The sequence below is a fragment of the Haliaeetus leucocephalus genome, unplaced genomic scaffold, assembly GCF_000737465.1.
Source record: "Haliaeetus leucocephalus isolate CR32 unplaced genomic scaffold, Haliaeetus_leucocephalus-4.0 Scaffold173, whole genome shotgun sequence".
Lineage (NCBI taxonomy): Eukaryota > Metazoa > Chordata > Aves > Accipitriformes > Accipitridae > Haliaeetus > Haliaeetus leucocephalus.
In genome coordinates this window covers 4,086,330-4,100,496 of record NW_010972609.1, presented here as the reverse complement: position 1 = coordinate 4,100,496, position 14,167 = coordinate 4,086,330, and the positions used below count along the sequence as shown (strand labels likewise).

General features: G+C 37.8%; 1 protein-coding gene across 1 annotated transcript in view; it reads right to left on the bottom strand.

Moving 5' to 3' along the window:
- The window catches only part of ANO3 (anoctamin 3), a 209,269-nt gene extending 195,781 nt beyond the window's left edge, over window positions 1–13,488 (bottom strand). Inside the window, exon 1 of the mRNA XM_010563719.1 lies at window positions 13,387–13,488. The gene's annotated coding sequence lies outside the window, so the exon portion shown is untranslated. The remainder of the gene's footprint in view (window positions 1–13,386) is intronic.
- Between the last annotated feature and the right edge of the window lie 679 nt (window positions 13,489–14,167).

Here is a 14,167-nt window from a genome sequence, read left to right as displayed (position 1 = left end):
CTTTGTGCAGTCCGGCCGCTCGGTATCCCTTTCATAGGAAAATTTAGATACGCGACACGCTGCCAACGAGAAATACAAGAGCTTTAGATAGCGCTGGGTGCTACGTTGTGGTGTTAGCAATGTGCTGCCCAAGATGACTACTCACACAGCAGCAACTTCAGGAGCCACGTCTTCTCCCATGACGTGCAACTATCGATAGGAGTTATTTGTACTCCTGCTTGGAGTCTTGGTCCTTTGGAGAATTTTTTTAAAGTTATAAAACGTGTCAAAAAGTAATTCATACTGTAATGGCAAGTGGAAAATGAGAGACAATAGTGGGATTCCGCTTTTGAGAACAAAATTATCAGCTTGGGTCTAAACACTCAAACCCTTGCTATAAAAAGTTCTTCCAAAACCTATTTGGATTTCTTAAGAGAGCTCTGCACAGTAGCTTTTGTTCACATCTGATCATCATCTTCAGCGTGAGAAACGAAAGCACATTTGGAGCCGATTTGGACGCTGGAAGCTTTGTTAGAGAATAGAGGAAAGGGGCTGGCTTGTTGGTAGTTGCTTTGTATGGAAAATATACCATTGGATGGAAAGTCCTTAAAAACTTTGCAGCCTCTTATCAGGTTCATGACAGTTATTTCAAGTTTTTAAACATTATTGGGATCATGTTTCCTAATACTAACTGTACGTGTAACGAACGGAAACTTCTGGTCAGGGCCCTACTCAGTCTGACAACAAGTAGCTGCTCTGACTTGTTACAAAAAATCGCAATGCTTTACTAATAAAAGCTGGTGCTGCAGAACAAGCCTGCATAACCTTTGCTAATTAAGGAACAAGATGGTGCATTCTTTCATGTGTTTGAACAGCACATTTAGGGCTTTTTCTCCTACTTTAGAAAGAAAAGATGAATAAGAGAAAACTTTTGCCCTGCTGCCCTGCATGGCGACAGAGAGAAGGAGTCCCACGGCATCATTAAACTTGTGGCAAAACCATCAGAACTATTTTTGGAGGACAAAGTTTGAACAAAGCTAACAAGCCAACTTGGAATGTGTGGTAGCTTCATGTTTGTAACATTCATCTGGTTTTTGTATCCCTTATTTTTAAATATCTTCTCAAAAGCCAGAAGGGAACATTCAGGCGTCTGATTACTTGCCGTTCGTTACACACGCGAAGCCTGGATTGCACCCACACCTTTGTCTCGCTCGCACATGGCACGCGCGGCAGCGAACAAAGGAGCGCTGGCAGCGCCAGGCGGTCGCCTTCCCAATCTGTTCTCGAAGAAGTCAACATATGTATATATGCACTGTGAGTTGTTCCAGGTTTTAACAAGATCTCAGATCACCACGTAAAACGCTTCGAAAAGCACATTGCCACAAGCTTGGCACATCCAAGAGATTCCTGGGTTCTCTCCCTCATCTTTTCAGGAGAAACAGCTAAACTGTTTTTTCCACTCTAAGCCGTTAGTTACGAAGTCATTTCTGCAGAGCTATCTGCAAGCATTATTCCTAACAAATCAATTTGCATTTCTATAAAAAAACCCCTTAAATTAAAAATCTTTCTTTGCAACTCACTTCAACTGTTCCCTTGCAATAGCTAAAGTTGCCTTATGATTTTTTTTTTAACTGAAAGATTAACACTTAAAATATAGCAATATGAGTAAATGACCACTTTATCGCACCAAAAGCTTTCTCTGATGGAAAACCAGTGGAATTGTCTGTGTATGCCTCCTCCCTCCCTCCAAGTGACTTCTCACAAGAGTTTCACTATACGATTCAGACAAGACAATTTTTATGCACACAGTTGAATTTCCCTGTGGCAATATTCTACAGGATTAAATATTATGTATGTCTGCATTACAAGTCTGAGGTAAATGCCCCAGCTGCAGCAAACAGGGGGGAATGAACGGCTGTTCTCAGCTTTACAGCAGCAGGAAACCTTGCCCTTGCTGTGCCTACTTTTAAAATTGGAAAGACAAGGGATAACACACCACTTGGAAATCAAAATGGTGCTCAAACTCCAATACTGGCCTTCTCTTTGGACTTAACAGAGCATATGCTGATTCTGTGTGTATTCTTAGCATTTTATGAAAAGACATTGCTGATATCTTAAAAATATCTTTCCTGTCTAGAAGCAGAGCGCGTTATATTTTATTCTTGCTGAATTACATCCAGTAAGCTTTGTAAGACATGCCAAATTAATAACACAATTGGGGAAAAACCGAAAAATACGTTTGCTATTTATTTACTTTATTAGAAATCCACAAGCAGCTTTATAGAGTTTACGGCTCACCGGCTCCTTCAAGGTCTTGGGCACATCAGTCAGGACCTATTTTTCCAGAAATGCTAAGTGGACCCATAGCTGTGCAAAATGAGAAGGAGCTTTAGTGCTTAGTTAATTGAGGCTCCTCAATCTCTTCACATCTCATTTTTCAAAAAAATTGCCTAATAATAGAGAAAATTCCTTATTATGGGAGACATTCAAATTTATACAGATGGCATACATCATATCACATCTTGTGTAGTTTTGTCAACTGCACTCACAAAAAAATGCCTAGAAATATCAACTTCAAACTCCCCTCCTTATTTTAGTTCTCCTCACAGAAAGTATGTATTAAAAACACAATTTTGCAGACTTATAAAAAAAAGGAGAGGATAACAGTTTCCTCCTTTTTTTTCTTTTTCTTTTTTTTTTTTCTAAAGAAGATTAAGCTAGAAAAGGAAAGCATGAAAGAAATGGAAATAATTAACATCAGTAGGATCATGCCATTGGCACCAGCAGAGAAAGTCACAAAGTGTCTTATTATTGAGAGACAAGTCAGAGTATTAGAAGAGTGGGGTAAGAAAAGTTAAGGTACTGAAAGTATCTTAAAGTTTAACAATTGGTTTTAAGAAAGGAACTGAAGATGGATGTTTAAAGTGTGTTATAGTTGGGAATAGTTATCACTCCAAAAGCGAGAGGTGTAAAGGAATGAGTGAGAAAACAGATGCTAAAAATAAAAAATAGACATGCAATGTGAAGTGAAAAGTCACAAGTGAGTTGAAACCAAATCAAAAGTGTTGATGGACAGATGAGAAAAGTTACCTTTGTGCAAAGGTCAGGAAAAAAAGTTCGGAATTTGAGCAGAGAGGAAGACTGTTTCAAGTGCTCTATATTCAGTAAATCAAGAGGGAGAGGAGAATATGTTCTGGTCACGAAGAATGAGAGTAACAGACCTTGTGAAGCTGAAAAATGAGCTACACAGAAAGAAAGGAATCAACATTGGTGCCAAAATGTGAATATAAGATTATGAATCAAATTCCTAATGTTAGTTATGAGGGATTTCAGTGAAAATCACAAGATCAGTTCTAGAGGGTCTTTTTTTTTTTTTTTTTCTTCCTAGACTCATTTAAGCACACTTTACCCCAGAGTTTTGAACTGGCTAAAAGCAGTCATTTGGAAACTTCTGCCTCGAGTGACTCAACTCTGCATTTGTGAAACTGAAGATTGATTTTTCTGAAGCTGACTGCCATCCCTTCTGCAGGACTTCAGTGCTGCTTAGTCAGATCAAGTGGTAGGATATCCTCGAGGAGGTGCTGGAAACATGGCCAACAAGATGCTTTCCTGTTGGCCTTTCCTCTGAAATAACAGATAGTGATCGCTGCCAGAAACAGGATACCAAACAAGGTAGATTTTTGATCCGAGTCAGTATGGGAATTCCTGTCTAAGTCCTATGAAGGACAGAAAAGCATAACAGTTCCCTCCCAGAGTTCCCAAATCTTCTGTGCTTTGCTTTTCCCAGCAAAGATGATTAGAAGGAAAGCATACGGAGATCCAAATAATAACATTAGGAAACAAAGTTTTCTAAAAATAAAAGTAACAGTTGCCACATTTAATTCTGCTGTTAACAGATACTATCAAAATAAAGAGTAGAACATGCCAAAAATGCATTGTATTAAACTTCGTGAATTTTGATGATGACAAAATGTCTGTAAATGGGACACCTATTTGTACTTCTTCTTTGAGTGGTCCTCGCTATTTCCTTCCTGAGGTAAGTGAACAAGCCAGTAGTATATCCTCAGTGAAAAGCGTGTACAAGACTGCATGCCTCCAAAAATGAAGGAAAAAGATATAAAACCCCCTGCATTTGTTACATCATTTAGTTAAATTAGTCAGAGAACGAGGCCAAGTCACTCTCGAGAAGAATAAGATGTCAACATTTGGAATAAACTTCATTGAATTAAGTTTTGATCATCCTTGAATTCTGAAGATTTATGTTCTCCTTGGGTTTTTATAAACAAAAACAAAAAGGGCACATAGATATATAGAGACACAGAGTTCCTTAATCCTGAATGACTCAGTCCTTTGTCTTATTTGACAGAGAGAAAGAAAATATATCAGTGCTATCCCAGAATACACTTGCTATTTTTACTACTGTTTTATTTCTAAAATAACATTAGTTTAGTCAATAGACGTGAGCGGCGACAATCGGCACCTCATACCAGGCGTTCCGCAGAGCCACAATGAGCGGCCAACTCAAGCATCGTAGCAAAACTAGGCTTCCCTTTCCATCGTCCTTTGTTTTCTCAGAGACAACTTCCAGAGTCCATGCATTTTTCAAGACAGTCATTTTAAGTAACACACAGAAGAATATAATTATACTCTTGATTGACGTACATCAGAAACTGCCTTTCCGAAAGACTGGCCATAATCTAGTCTTTAGTTTGTCAAAGTGCCATTGAGAAAAAAAAAAAAAAAAAAAAAAAAAAGCCTTTTTGGCTTGGCAAGACCCACAGGGCAATAACCTCTATTCATTAATTTTTTTCTCTCTAGAGCTGCACTAGCGGAGCTTGCCTTAGCGAGGATGCTGGAAGAGAAAGCGTGCAGACCTCCAATGTCTCATCCTTTGGCAAAATAGAAACAGACAGCAGAAATCTGGAGCGTAAATCTATGACATAGTGACATGAGATTTTGGTGGTGGTTCACTTAAATAATTCATTAGTTTCCTTGTTCAGGTTCAGCAGAACATTGCTGAAGTGAAAGAAGGATTGAATAAACAAATACCCCTGCAAGGATGTTTTCCTTGAATATTTTATGATCTCTTCTTGCAGAACTGAAAACTTTTGAATGGAAAGAGATGTGGGAGCAGCTTTGGAGTGTCAAAATCAAAATGTTTGGAATATAAAAGGCAAAGATATACCAAAGTGAGATGAGAAAAAGCTTGCAGTGTGGACTGACTCAAGTTATTTTAGTGACTTCATAGAATTCTGGTATTTAGTCCTTTCTCAGTGCCTTAGTAGGGAAAGCAGAAATCAGTTTTAACCTGTCCCAGTACCACGCACAGTGTGATTGACCTGTTATTCCTTATCATAAAAGGAAAAGAACAGGAGAAAAAGAAATTAAGGAAAACAGTGTATAAAGCAACTACCAGAAGAAAACCTTGTAGAGAAGTATAAGTAAGAGTGAATTTCCTTTCTAAAAGGAAGTACAAGAAAATTCTTTGTTTCAAAATATGCAAGAAAAAGGCACTGTAAAAATTAGCTTGCACTTTAGGACTCAGGTAAGACTGATACAGTTCATCTTCAACATACATCATTCTGTTCCCTCAAACCAAATTTGCTAAACCTATTTTACTACCTTTGTTAGCAGCATTCTGAAATAATTAATGTTAGGAGCTGACTACAGTATGAATTTGCATAAAGCACACTGCATTACAGAGCGAACCAGAAGTATAGCCACAAAATAAGGAAGATTATTGCTTACTTAAAAGATTTATGATACACAATGTAATTTAGAATGCTATTTTGAAGTGCTTTCTCTTTCATTTTGATACAAAAAAAGAACATAAGTGTTTTAGAAATAGTCATCTTAAATGTTCAAAGTGTTAAAACAGAAACCTGAGGCTAATTCTCTTTACAGAAGATATACAGCTAGAGAAATTTGGCATAATTGTAGTAGCTCAAGAGACTGATGTATTTGGATCTAAGTGACTTCACCATGCCCCCCCCCCCCCAAGGACCACAAATATGATAAAGATCTAAATAATTATTAATACTTCTGCATATATAAATACATAAATCCTAAAGATACCATCTCAATTTATTATTTTACCAACAAACCAGCACATTTTAGGATTGAGACTAATAAGCAGCCAAATTCTTTCTCACCATGTGCTTTTGGAAAAACACACTTGTCTGTTCCAGCACCACTCAAAACTCTTTCTATTTATAACATTCAGCTGCCTGCACAGATAACTCTGTGTATAATTCTCTCTCTCCCATGATGTCCCTTCTAAATATTACTAAACTTGTGTTTTCAGGAAGTTCTGTTGATTTTTTAAAAATCAGATTAATTTAGGTCATATTACAATACTGATACAAATATCACAAAGGTCTAGAAAACCTACTAGAGTTTCTATACATTTATGATGGCATAACAGAAACCCAAACATGGGTTGTTTTAATAATACACTCACAAAAAAGAAACTGATTATAAGCAATAGCTTATAGATCATGCACTAAATGACATAATTTGTTTCCTCATTGCATACTGTCTAGAGACAGCCCATCAGATCATATAGTAAAGTCTGTGTTCAAACACGGGATACCACGATATTCTGCATCACCAGAGGAGCATCCTTTACTTACCAAAGTTATCGATACATGGCCATCTGTCCACTCTACTTATAACACTCATGACCTTCAGGCTTGTTCTTTTAAAACCTGTTATAATAGCATATGAAGACATATCCCCAGACTTAAAAATCTAAGAAACCTGAAATACCTCAATGACCTCCCCATCCACCCCGAGTCATCTTGCCTCCTGCATTATATTGGAGACCTGCTTGTCAGTTTATGCTCATTATTCAAGGAGAAAAGACTTAAGCATACAGACTCCCTTCTTCTAACAACTAAGATACAAGGGTTTCATTGCTGTATACAGGCTTTGCAGGTGTAAGATACTCTGTGCTATAGGAAAACTCTTCACACTTGACTCTTGTTCCCATTTTTTGACCTTTGTTACCAAGTTTGCACTGAGCTGTTGTGTAAGTATTGACTTCACCTTTCAGATCAGGGAAAGTTTTAGTAATATCTGCAAGGGCAGCATATTCTTTATGTAGACATACTTCATCTATTGCTGCTGAGGGAATTTGGGAAATAAAACCTATGATTATAAATCACTAGTCTTTACTCAGAGTTAGTTGACCTACCCCACTCTCAAACTGAAAGTAAATAGCTCATTAGAGGAAGGAAGAGCACGGCAGAGAAACAATGCCTCTGGGAAAAATTAAATTTCTATATCCAGCTTAGTTTCCATTTATTGTAGCCACGTGAGGATAGAAGTCATGACCCCTGGGGCAGAGGTGAATGCCTCAACATGTTAGGCCTCTCTGCGATCTCCAAATTATTCATTAGCTACAGGCTTATTTGCTGTATTATTAATGAAGTTTTGGTACAGAGGGTAGTGCCAAAGAGAGAAAGATCTTCCAGTAGTAGCTCATAGTACATCTTTACGCTGAATGACAAAAAAGACTGATTCTTGCCAGTACTAAAGTCTCAGCTCGACTGAGGACATACGACAGAACTTGGAGTCCCAGCCTCCATCCACATGCGAACAGATTGGCTTTCTCCCCTTGCCTTTCCCTCCACCTGCACCCACCACACGAGATGCCCAACTTCATTTTCAAAACTGGCAGCATTTTGCTTACGGTAATTTGGACATAGCAAAGTCTGCCTCCAAGGTAAAGTTAGAATTAAGAGAATGTTATCTGTCAGAAATAACGAAATACTTTCCGCTGCATTGAGGTTTGGAGACTGTTAATAACTCCTATTTCTGCTCTACTGCTGAATTATGTTTCTTGGTGGCTTTCAACTAAATGTTGGCTTGACATGGCATAACAAGTAGAAGGATTATTTCTGAATATTGATCTTCCTGACAGGAGTCTCTCAATTGCTTCTTGGAATGACAGAAAAATGCATTTCTTGACCTTTTGTTTTACAAGAGAAAATAGAAGAGAAATGTGGAAAAATAGCACCTAATCTTTGTGGAAAGATTACTTTGTTAGATTTGTTCAAGCAAACACAGAGTTTCAAAAATTAGTGCAGCTCTTTCAAGTCCTGATTCTGCATTGCACTGCAGCTCACTTGAAGACGAGGACTTCAGTTGGATTGTAACCGTTTGACATAATTTGCTGGGTATTGTGTCCGCTCCCTTCTTGTTTTCACTATATAATCCTAGTGTGAGTAATTAAGGCAAATTAGTGGTGTGGTACAGATTTATGCACAATGCTACAACTTATTCTGTCCAGGGGACTTTGTGATGCAAGTATGATTGAAGCACTTCTCAAAATCTAGATAAAGAATTTGATTCAGCAATTAAACTACCTTCTAAAGTTTATAAATAAGAAACACCAGTTTAGCAGATTTTCAGTAAGCGGAAGTATTTTGATGTTTCAGGAATGATGGAAATATTTCCAGTAAAGGGATGTTTATATAGGAGTTTGCAATTTAAAAAAAAAAAAATCAAATAAAAGCTGTAAATTATTTTTGATCCCCTCCCCCCCCCCCCCCGTAAAGTTCCTGTTAAATGTTTCCATTTTAATAAAGGAAATGTCCTTTTTTGAAGACAATGCCCCACCACTTCGCATTCTAGTTTCATCTGATATCACAAAGCACAGAAATTTATTCCTCTGAGGTGACACTCCCATAAAGCTGCGATATGTGCATTCTGAAAAGTTTTTCGGAGGGGGTGATATACCAAGTTGTCTAGACAGGTTGCTGAGACGGATAACAGCAAGCACCGAGAGCTCAGTCTGCTGCTGCCTCTTGGAAAGGAAGAGAGGGGCAGATACCTGTGGGGAAAGTTCCTAAATTCTTGTCCTTCTCATCATATTTGTTCTGGTGGCAAAAGAGAACAAGCTTTGCTCATCCCGTCTTAATCCCCCCATGTTCTGATGTCTAGAAAGGGACTTCATTTTATGTTGGTGAAACTCAAACCACCCCCACTGCTCTTCTAACTCCCAAAGGCTCTTCCACACCTCAAGCTCTGCTAAAATAGAAAAATACAGCTGTTACCTCTGTATAAATACACTTACTACATTGATGGTCTTGGACAGAAAATATTAAACAGTTGAAAGTATTTACTCAGTTACATCATCTTTGCCCAATAACTCTTCTTTTCCTTTCCCTGAGCACCCTGCTAGCCTAGCTGTGTTGTTCGTGCCACATGGATCAACTTATTTTGCAGGAATATGTCCTTAAGTTTTTTAACCCTTTTTAGTTCTCCAAGTTTAATACTTCATTTTCTTCCTATTATACCCTCATACAGCATATGGGTGATTTTTGATACATAAATAAACCCGCAGTAAAAATAACTTCTGAAACATAGCAACTATTCTCTGGAAAATAACTTTCACATCCCTTCCCCCAAAAACTCATCAGTAAAAGAAGCACAAAAAAGGCAGAAAGAAAAAATTGTTTCTCTAGCTTTGTACCATTCTACCAAAAGTCACAGGGTCAAATCTGTGTGCTTTAGTGCATGTCTCATTTCAGGAGAGTTTGAGTGCTGTACTGACCCCACCACCACCAGTTATGCTACTGAGACCTTACTTATGGCTCATGCTTTTTTAAAAAAAATTTATTTTTAAAGAGGTTTCTTTGTTCTTGATCAAGAGTTACTAGGACAAAACCATCTCTAGGAACATATTAGAGAATTTACATGGAGAAATGCTTCTGAGTACGATTTGTCTTATAGTTGTAAAACAAAGATTGGAAGATATAGACCATTATTTTATGTTGGAAGTTTTCAGTCATGTTCAGACTAACAAGAGATGAAGCAGAACAGCATATATCAGGGATAATAAGGTTTAGATCTGCACAAATCTTTACAGCTGCAATATTCAGATTAGCTTTGCTTCTTGTGAGAAGTCTGAATGGCAAATACACTGTCCCCTGGAGGAAATTTTACCCTGGCAAATACAACAGAGATCTGGTCCTATATTTCTATATTGTGAAGAGCCTGTTGCCCATTGGTGAAGACAAACTGCCATAGCTGTGACACTGGCATTCATGCTATCATATTGCATTAAAAGTTCTTCTTTGCAGGATAAGTAGCATATAAATCAAAATGAGCTTTAATTTCTTAAAGATTACCTGGCATCTCTAAAAACCCACCAAACCCACATTATCCGCTGTGTCTACAAGTATCACTGCTCCATTCAAACTTTCACCCGGAGTCCAGGTAATTCGAGTGGGGTGGAAACCAACCCTGGTCATCGCTCTGTTCATGAAGTGTTCGTCAACCGAGCTTGGTCACACATTTCAGTGCTCCATCTTTTGAAACAAAGTCTCAATATTACACTGCTAGTGATAAAGCCCCAAAGATTTCAATAACACTCTACGTGGGAAAAGTCTGTATTCTATACACACAATGTTAATTTAACAATACGGTTGTATTCTAGTGTTATTAGTTTCTGCAATATGTTCTGACGTATCTGCAGATCCCAAATAAACATGCCTCAGGATTGGTACTTGCATCAGAACTGAAAATGGAGTGGTAAACAGAAAGTTCAGCTTATTTATAATAGCAGTCTTTCTCATTTAACAAGAGAGATGTAATTTAACGTTTACATCATATTCCAATAGGTTTGGTTTATGTAGGAACAAAAAAAATACAGTCAATATTTTTCTGTTGCAGCAACGTTTCCATTTTCCATTCCGAGAACATCAGACTGTATTTCAGGATACCACTTTGTCAGAGTATTCACTTTTCTGTATTTGCACTGTTAGGTGTTATGTTTAAAATTAACACATCAGTACTACAAGAAGAAAAGTTTTTCTTAAGTGAGATTTCTCTCTCTATTGAATTCTCTGCTTTATATATGAAAAAATCATAGTACAAGCACAGCATAATAAATTTTAAACAATAAACCTTTTGTAACACAGAGTGTGTGGACAGCAGATTGAACAGAAGAAAAAGGACATGTTTTTCTCTATTGCTGCTTTTTTGTAGGTTCACATGGAGTACTTACGTTTTCATAGCTTATGTACCTTATACTACCATTTTTTGGTGATTTCAGGGATTTTGGAGGAGAGGTCTTTAAATCCTCTTTTAAAAACACTGAAAAGCTAAAAAAGCACTGAGCCTAAACATAAGATTCCCAAGGCTGCAACTGTAGAGGGTGGAGTCCTATGGGGCAGGGGAGCCAACGCCAACAAACATCAGTGCAGCTCCCTCAGGTAGGATGTTGATTTCATTGAAGATTTTCATACTGTTATTGCTATCTGAAAAAAAACCCCGAATTCTAAGAGCAAAATTTCAGTTACCTCCCATAGCTCAAAGTTTTCATTTTGCTTGGGAAACAGCATTGTTGGGAAATAGTCTAGTCAGGAAGAAATAGGGTCCATCATTGCAGTACAACTAAGAGCTGTTTATTTTTATCATCAATAGCCATGGCTGAGCAAGTAGAAGTTCCTTTTAGGAAAGGACTTGTGGAAGCCAAATAGGATGTGTTTACGCTGTTCCATTCAGACTTCAGCCAACCCAACACTGGCAACTAAAATGGGCTTCCTTACGTTAAAGTAAATACATCAATATTATATCTCTCTCTCTCTCTCTCTCTCAAGGAAAATTTTAGAAGGCAAAAAATGAGATTGCATTTGCTTTAAATCGTCATTCACAACCCCCCCCCAAATACTAAGACAATGTGTCAGCACTTATTGGATTCTTCCTACGATGCAAAAACACAAACCAAGAAAATCTTCAAATTCTGACAAAACATTTGTCAAAGATGCTTACTAGCACCGTTCCTGCTTTAGGAATAGTAAACACTGTTTGCAACACATACTTTCAAGACATAATTCTTTTTAAAAGAAAACAATTATTTTTTCCAAATGGAAGAATCCCAACAAGGAGATTTGATCTTTTATTATCTCTTTCCTGCAGAATGGTATTGTTTCACAAACTATGCTGGTCATGCTAAAAGTTCATTTTACTCTTGATCAGCTGGGTAGGCTAGAACACTTTACTTTGATACTTAGGGAACATAGCAAAGTATATCACCTAGCACAGGCATAAATTCTTTAATGGCACTTCTTTGGGATAGGAGACGTAATTTTAAAGGCATGTTATAGGATCCCAGGGGAACAGACGGACACCCGATTCCTGACCTTGCAAAAACCTGCTAACACAAAATAAACTTTCAAAAATATATCTAGTGAGAAAATTCTGTTTTACAGAAGTTAGTGAAGGCTTTACAGGAAGTAAAACTAGAAAATTTCTATTAGGAAAAGCACAAGTTATCTGTTTTTCTTGCACAAGAGTAGATCGCATGACATCCCAACCATTAGACCATGTTAATGTGTAGGAACTGAATTTATAAGTAAAAAAAAAAAAAAAGTTCCAAAAGTTTGTTACAGAGTTAAAAAAATCAAAGATTTATTTACATATTCACCTACTTTAAGTGAAAGTTGCAGTCTTCCACTGCAGGTTGGCTGTTCTGTCACAGGATAAAGTGTCATTTACCTTCAGATATTCTCTATTTGTCTTGTCTGTGCTTTGTTCCAGGGGTCATAAGCAAGTGAAAACACGAGCAAAATCAAATTATCCTTTGGGAGTTGTGCAAGTCAAAATACATATATAGTCCACAAGAAATCAGAGTAGCCATTCTTAAAAGGTATTTCCTAGGTGAATGACCATCCAATACTTTAGAAGGCTTTAAGGGTGTAACTGGGGTTCCATTGATTAACTGCAGATGTGTCCCCCTGGTTATATTAAGCAATCCAAGGCAGCTACATTCTGTATTTTCCATGACTATGAACTTTCAGAGAAATTAAAGTTTCACAATGCTTATTTAACTGACATTTTTGGGGACCTATTGTAGCTAATATGTGACATCTGTCACAAAATAAAAACAATGAGCCACACTGGTCATAAACAAACAAACAAACAAACAAACAAAACAACTTACAGCATGTGCAGTTCCTTCTTTACAAGCCCTGATGTGATAAAAAATACCAGAGAAAAAAGAAGAGGAGCCACAATGCTAAGCAAGACAGAGCACAACTTATATACACACTTTGTAAAGTCTAATATCAGAGCAGCTGCTGAGGCTGCTCTAACTTACACAAAACCTACGTCACCTCCTACGGAAAGCGCGTCTTCCAGGTAATGCCAACATAAGTCTCCTGGGCTCTTCTTCCAGCAGTACCCTAAGTGCTAGAGTGTTCAGGAGACGCTGATTTTTTTTTAAACAGACATCTGTTCTACCCTGCGTCTAAAGCAAAAATTACTTTATATATTACATGCATGCGACAGCAACGAATCCTGTGTTTTCCTTATTGGGTCTTACAGTTTACTTGCAACATGTTACACGAATAAACAGACACAGATTTGAGAAAATAGTTTATATAAATGCATGCTTACCAGCTGGTGCAGAGTGCGAGCAGTGTAGTTGAAAACCGTGATAATCGGCACATGATTCACTGAATTTGCCTTCCTTAAAATCTGACTTGGAATCGTTTTTGCTCTCAATCTCATCTGAAGAAAGCTTATCCAGTTCAATTATCACAGCTGACATTGTAAGACAGTTTCAGTCTAACTCAAAATAAAAACAAAGCTGAACGGAAGAAGCCACCACTTTAAGTTCAGCTTCCCCAAACTTGCAGTCCAGGGAAAAATAACTTCCTATCACCAAAAAAAAAAAAAAAAAAAAAAAAAATTCCCCAAACTGTAATAGTGCAAAATGTTTAAGTCAATGACTGAGAAACTATATTTCCATGATGCTGTTCTTCCAGCTCTGCAGCACTTGCTAAATATTGCAGCTCTTCTCTAAGGTAGGAAACTACTACTTTAAAAAGTTCTTCTGTTCTTGTAGTGACAACAACATTATGGCATTTCTGCGTAGCTGCTACAAAAATAGCAAGGATGAGCGGCGACATCTGTATGTCTGCGAAGTTGTGGACTTACTAACTTTGATTTAGGAGTCTAATTTACGTTTTGTTCCCCACTGGTCCAGCTGGGAGGGGCTAAGCGATACCAATGGAAACAAGTGCATCCCGCACGGCAGCCTGGCAGCAGCATGGGGGAAGTTACTTGTGCCACGGTTATGTTTCCTCGGGGAACACTCGGGTCTTTGTCTGGGATGTGTGCAGCAAGAGAAATGACCGCAGGCTACATCGTCCCTTGAAAACAAGTAAAATAAGAA